Here is a 6,257-nt window from a genome sequence, read left to right as displayed (position 1 = left end):
ATTTCGCTCAGCATTATGTCTTCAAGGTTCATCCATGTTGTCATATGTTTCACCAGATCGTTCCTTCTTACTGCCGCGTAGTATTCCATCGTGTGTATATACCACATTTTATTTATCCACTCATCTGTTGAAGGACATTTGGGTTGTTTCCATCTCTTGGCAATTGTGAATAATGCTGCTATGAACATTGGCGTGCAGATATCTGTTCGTGTCACTGCTTTCCGATCTTCCGGGTATATACCGAGGAGTGCAATCGCTGGATCGAATGGTAGCTCTATATCTAGTTTTCTAAGGAACTGCCAGACTGACTTCCAGAGTGGCTGAACCATTATACAGTCCCACCAACAATGAATAAGAGTTCCAATTTCTCCACATCCCCTCCAGCATTTGTAGTTTCCTGTTAGTTTAATGGCAGCCATTCTAACCGGTGTTAGATGGTATCTCATTGTGGTCTTAATTTGCATCTCTCTAATAGCTAGTGAAGCTGAACATTTTTTCATGTGTTTCTTGGCCATTTGTATTTCCTCTTCAGAGAACTGTCTTTTCATATCTTTTGCCCATTTTATAATTGGGCTGTCTGTACTATTGTCATTGAGTTGTAGGATTTCTTTGTATATGCAAGATATCAGTCTTTTGTCAGATACATGGTTTCCAAAAATTTTTTCCCATTGAGTTGGCTGCCTCTTTACCTTTTTGAGAAATTCCTTTGAGGTGCAGAAACTTCTAAGCTTGAGGAGTTCCCATTTATCTATTTTCTCTTTTGTTGCTTGTGCTTTGGGTGTAAAGTCTAGGAAGTGGCCTCCTAATACAAGGTCTTGAAGATGTTTTCCTACATTATCTTCTAGGAGTTTTATGGTACTTTCTTTTATATTGAGATCTTTGGTCCATTTTGAGTTAATTTTTGTGTAGGGGGTGAGGTAGGGGTCCTCTTTCATTCTTTTGGATATGGATATCCAACTCTCCCAGCCCCATTTGTTGAAAAGACCATTATGGCTCAGTTCGGTGACTTTGGGGGCCTTATCAAAGATCAGTCGGCCATAGATCTGAGGGTCTATCTCTGAATTCTCAATTCGATTCCATTGATCTATATGTCTATCTTTGTGCCAGTACCATGCTGTCTTGGCAACTGTGGCTTTATAATAAGCTTCAAAGTCAGGGAGTGTAAGTCCTCCCACTTCGTTTTTCTTTTTTAGAGTGTCTTTAGCAATTCGAGGCATCTTCCCTTTCCAAATAAATTTGATAACTAGCTTTTCCAAGTCTGCAAAGTAGGTTGTTGGAATTTTGATTGGGATTGCATTGAATCTGTAGATGAGTTTGGGTAGAATTGACATCTTAATGACATTTAGCCTTCCTATCCATGAACATGGAATATTTTTCCATCTTTTAAGGTCCCCTTCTATTTCTTTTAGTAGAGTTATGTAGTTTTCTTTGTATAGGTCTTTTACATCTTTGGTTAAGTTGATTCCTAGGTACTTGATTTTTTTAGTTGCTATTGAAAATGGTATCTTTTTCTTGAGTGTCTCTTCAGTTTGTTCATTTCTAGCATATAGAAACATTACTGACTTATGTGCATTAATCTTGTATCCCGCTACTTTGCTAAATTTGTTTATTAGCTCTAGTAGGTGTATCGTTGATTTCTCAGGGTTTTCTAGATATAAGATCATATCATCTGCAAACAATGACAGTTTTACTTCTTCTTTTCCAATTTGGATGCCTTTTATTTCTTTGTCTTGCCGGATTGCCCTGGCTAGCACTTCCAGCACAATGTTGAATAACAGTGGTGACAGCGGGCATCCTTGTCTTGTTCCTGATCTTAGAGGGAAGGCTTTCAGTCTCTCACCATTGAGTACTATGCTGGCTGTGGGTTTTTCATATATGCTCTTTATCATGTTGAGGAATTTTCCTTCAATTCCTACCTTTTGAAGTGTTTTTATCAAAAAGGGATGTTGGATTTTGTCAAATGCTTTTTCAGCATCTATTGAGATGATCAATTGATTTTTCCCTTTCGAGTTTTTAATGTGTTGTAATACATTGATTGTTTTTCTGATGTTGAACCATCCTTGCATGCCTGGAATGAACCCCACTTGGTCATGGTGTATGATTTTTTTAATGTGTCTTTGGATTCGATTTGCAAGTATTTTGTTGAGGATTTTTGCATCTATATTCATTAGGGAGATTGGCCGGTAGTTTTCCTTTTTTGTAGCATCTTTGCCTGGTTTTGGTATTAGATTGATGTTAGCTTCATAAAATGAGTTAGGTAGTGTTCCATTTTTTTCAATGTTTTGAAAGAGTTTGAGTAAGATTGGTGTCAGTTCTTTCTGGAAAGTTTGGTAGAATTCCCCTGTGAAGCCATCTGGCCCTGGGCATTTATTTGTGGGAAGATTTTTGATGACTGATTGGATCTCTTTGCTTGTGATGGGTTGGTTGAGGTCTTCTATTTCTTCTCTGGTCAGTCTAGGTTGTTCATATGTTTCCAGGAAATTGTCCATTTCTTCTACATTATCCAATTTGTTGCCATACAGTTGTTCATAATATCCTCTTATAATTTTTTTAATTTCTTCAGGATCTGCAGTTATGTCACCTTTTTCATTCATTATTTTGTTTATATGGGTCTTCTCTCTTTTTGATTTTGTCAGTCTAGCTAGGGGCTTGTCAATCTTGTTGATCTTCTCAAAGAACCAACTTTTGGTGATATTTATCCTTTCTATTGTTTTTTTGTTCTCTATGTCATTTATTTCTGCTTTAATCCTTGTTATTTCTTTTCTTGTACTTGGTTTAGGATTGGTTTGCTGTTCATTTTCTAGCTTCTTCAGTTGATCCATTAGTTCTTTGATTTTGGCTCTTTCTTCCTTTTTAATATATGCGTTTAGTGCTATAAATTTCCCCCTTAGCACTGCTTTTGCTGCATCCCATAGGTTTTGGTATGTTGTGTTCTCATTTTCATTCGTCTCTATATATTTAGCAATTTCTCTTGCTATTTCTTCTTTAACCCACTGATTGTTTAGGAGTGTGTTGTTTAACCTCCAGGTATTTGTGAATTTTCTAAGTCTCTGATGGTTATTGACTTCTAATTGTATTCCATTGTGGTCAGAGAATGTGCTTTGAATGATTTCAATCTTTTTAAATTTATTGAGGCTTGTTTTATGTCCCAGCATATGATCTATTCTGGAGAAAGTTCCGTGAGCACTAGAAAAGTATGTGTATCCTGGTGATTTGGGATGTAATGTCCTGTAGATGTCTGTTAAATCTAATTCATTTATCAGATTGTTTAGGTTTTCAATTTCCTTATTGGTCTTCTGTCTGGTTGATCTATCTATAGGAGAGAGTGATGTGTTGAAGTCTCCCACAATTATTGTGGAAACATCAATTGCTTCCTTTAGTTTTGCCAATGTTTCTCTCATGTATTTTGTGGCACCTTGATTGGGTGCATAGACATTTACGATTGTTATTTCTTCTTGCTGAATTGCCCCTTTTATTAGTATGTAGTGGCCTTCTTTGTCTCTCAAAACATCCCTGCATTTGAAGTCTATTTTATCTGAGATTAATATTGCTACACCTGCTTTCTTTTGGCTGTAGCTTGCATGAAATATTTTTTTCCATCCTTTCACTTTCAATTTCTTTGTGTCCCTGTGTCTAAGATGAGTCTCTTGTATGCAACATATTGATGGTTCATTTTTTTTGATCCATTCTGCGAATCTATATCTTTTAATTGGGGAGTTTAATCCATTTACATTCAACGTTAAAACCGTGAAGGCATTTCTTGAATCGGCCATCTTATCCTTTGGATTATGTTTGCCATATTTTTCCCTCTCTCTATTAATATCCTTTATTGTACCCATACCGAATCTCTTTAGTACTGAACCTTTCTCCAAGTCTCTCTGTCCTGTCTTTGTTTCTCTGTCTGTAGGGCTCCCTTTAGTATCTCCAGTAGGGCAGGTCTCTTGTTAGCAAATTCTCTCAGCATTTCTTTGTCTGTGAAAAATTTAAGCTCTCCCTCAAATTTGAAGGAGAGCTTTGCTGGATAAAGTATTCTTGGCTGGAAATTCCTCTCTCTCAGAATTTTAAATATATCGTGCCATTGCCTTCTCGCCTCCATGGTGGCTGCTGAGTAGTCACTACTTAGTCTTATGCTGTTTCCTTTGTATGTGGTGAATTGCTTTTCTCTTGCTGCTTTCAGAACTTGCTCCTTCTCTTCTATGTTTGACAGTGTGATCAGTATATGTCTCGGAGTGGGTTTTTTTGGATTTATTCTATTTGGAGTTCGCTGAGCATTTATGATTTGTGTATTTATGTTGTTTAGAAGATTTGGGAAGTTTTCCCCAACAATTTCTTTGAATACTCTTCCTAGACCTTTACCCTTTTCTTCCCCTTCTGGGACACCAATGAGTCTTATATTCGGACGCTTCATATTATCTATCATATCCCTGAGGTCCATTTCGAGTTTTTCAATTTTTTTCCCCATTCTTTCTTTTATGCTTTCATTTTCCATTCTGTCATCTTCCAGGTCACTGATTCGTTGTTCAACTTCCTCTAGTCTTGTACTATGAGTGTCCAGAATCTTTTTAATTTGGTCAACAGTTTCTTTAATTTCCATAAGATCATCCATTTTTTTATTTAGTCTTGCAATGTCTTCTTTATGCTCTTCTAGGGTCTTCTTGATTTCCTTCATATCCCGTACTAGGGTCTCATTGTTCATCTTTAGTTCTTTGAGTAGCTGCTCTAGGTGTGTCTCTTCTGGTCTTTTGATTTGGGTGCTTGGGCTTGGGTTATCCATATCGTCTGGTTTTTTCATATGCTTTATAATTTTCTGTTGTTTTTGGCCTCGTGGCATTTGCTGTCCTTGATAGGGTTCTTTTAGGGTTTGTAGACCAGTTGAAGTCCTTATCTCTAATTTATCAGATCTACAGCTTCGTGGAGTACACTTTCTCTAACTAACCAGCAGGTGGCGTCCACGAGCCACCTGTTCTCCACAAGCCAGATCTCCCCTGCTTAGCCTTTTTGGTGAGTGGGGGAGTGAGTCTTGTGGGGCCCAATTGGTGTCCCAAGCTTGCGTGTGTAGTTGGTGTTGCCTGCCCTGTATGTGGGGCGTGTTTCTGGGCAGTCGGGGAGGGGGGGTGGCCCTAACAATCAAATCTCCCTGATGATCCTAGAGTTTTAAAGCTACTGCAATAGTCTAATCCTTCAGTTCAGTCCTGCCACAGTTTGTCTCTGCCACTGACCCACAAGTCTTTGGTATTGGCGTATGGCTCCTGAGACTTGCAAGTGGGCCCCTCTTCCAGGCTATGCACCCCGGGTCCTCTGTTGAGGGATGACTGTGCTATGTCACAGGTGAGTGCCGTCCCCCCAGGGCAGTTCTGGGCTGCTGGGCTGTGTTGGGAGGCTCCCAGTCTGCTCAAATGATGGCTGGATGGGGCTCTGTTAATTCACACTGCTCCCCCTTCCCAGCTCTGGGACATTCAGCTGAGGTTGCAGGGAAGGCTAATGTCCACGCCCAGTTTTGTGGTGTGTGCCTGTTATTTGAAGCACTTCCGTCACACTGGGTTGTGTGGGGCAGCTCTGGGCTATGGGGCTGGCGATGGGCAGGAGTGTTTCCTGTCCACCAGGATGGTGGCTGTGAGCGGACACCCCCCTTTTCTTGGGAAGTTGTGGTGTTTAGTGAATTTTCTCAGCCACTGGATTATTGCCTTTTGTCTCAGAGCTCTCTTAGTTCTGCTCTTGACTTGACGTGTCCAAATTTCAATTCTTTGAAGCTTTCTGTATTGAGCTTCTTAGAGTAATTGTTTTAGAAAAAGCAAAAAGGATTTAAAAAAAAAAAAAAAAAAAAAAAAAAAAAAAAAAAAAAACGGGCCCTCCTCAGAGATCTAATGGGTTATTGAAATGCTAATAGACAAAGCAACCAGGGCCATTAAGGAAAGGTGCCCTGGGCAGAGAGATCAGCCTTGCTTCGGGATTTGCATATGCGCCTCAAGGCCTGATCTCCGCCCTTCCCCTTTCTGTGTTCACCAGAACTCCAAAAATCCTCTGCTTTTACTTTGGAGCTTCTCGTGTTGTTTTCCTTCTATGCCCGTCTCCTCTCTGCTGGGCTGGCTGCTCTCAGAGTCTCTGGTGTCTGGCCTCAGTCTATCTATGGTTGGAGTTTGAATCAGTAGAATGAGTTTCCGATGAGAGCAGCCACTGCAATTCTCCCTTCTCCTTCCTGGAGCTGACAGCCCCTCCTCCCCCGGGACTGAGCCTGGCAGGGAGGGGCGCGGATCCCC

The sequence above is a fragment of the Choloepus didactylus genome, chromosome 7 (assembly GCF_015220235.1).
Source record: "Choloepus didactylus isolate mChoDid1 chromosome 7, mChoDid1.pri, whole genome shotgun sequence".
Taxonomy (NCBI): Eukaryota; Metazoa; Chordata; class Mammalia; order Pilosa; family Megalonychidae; genus Choloepus; species Choloepus didactylus.
This window is presented reverse-complemented; position numbering follows the sequence as displayed.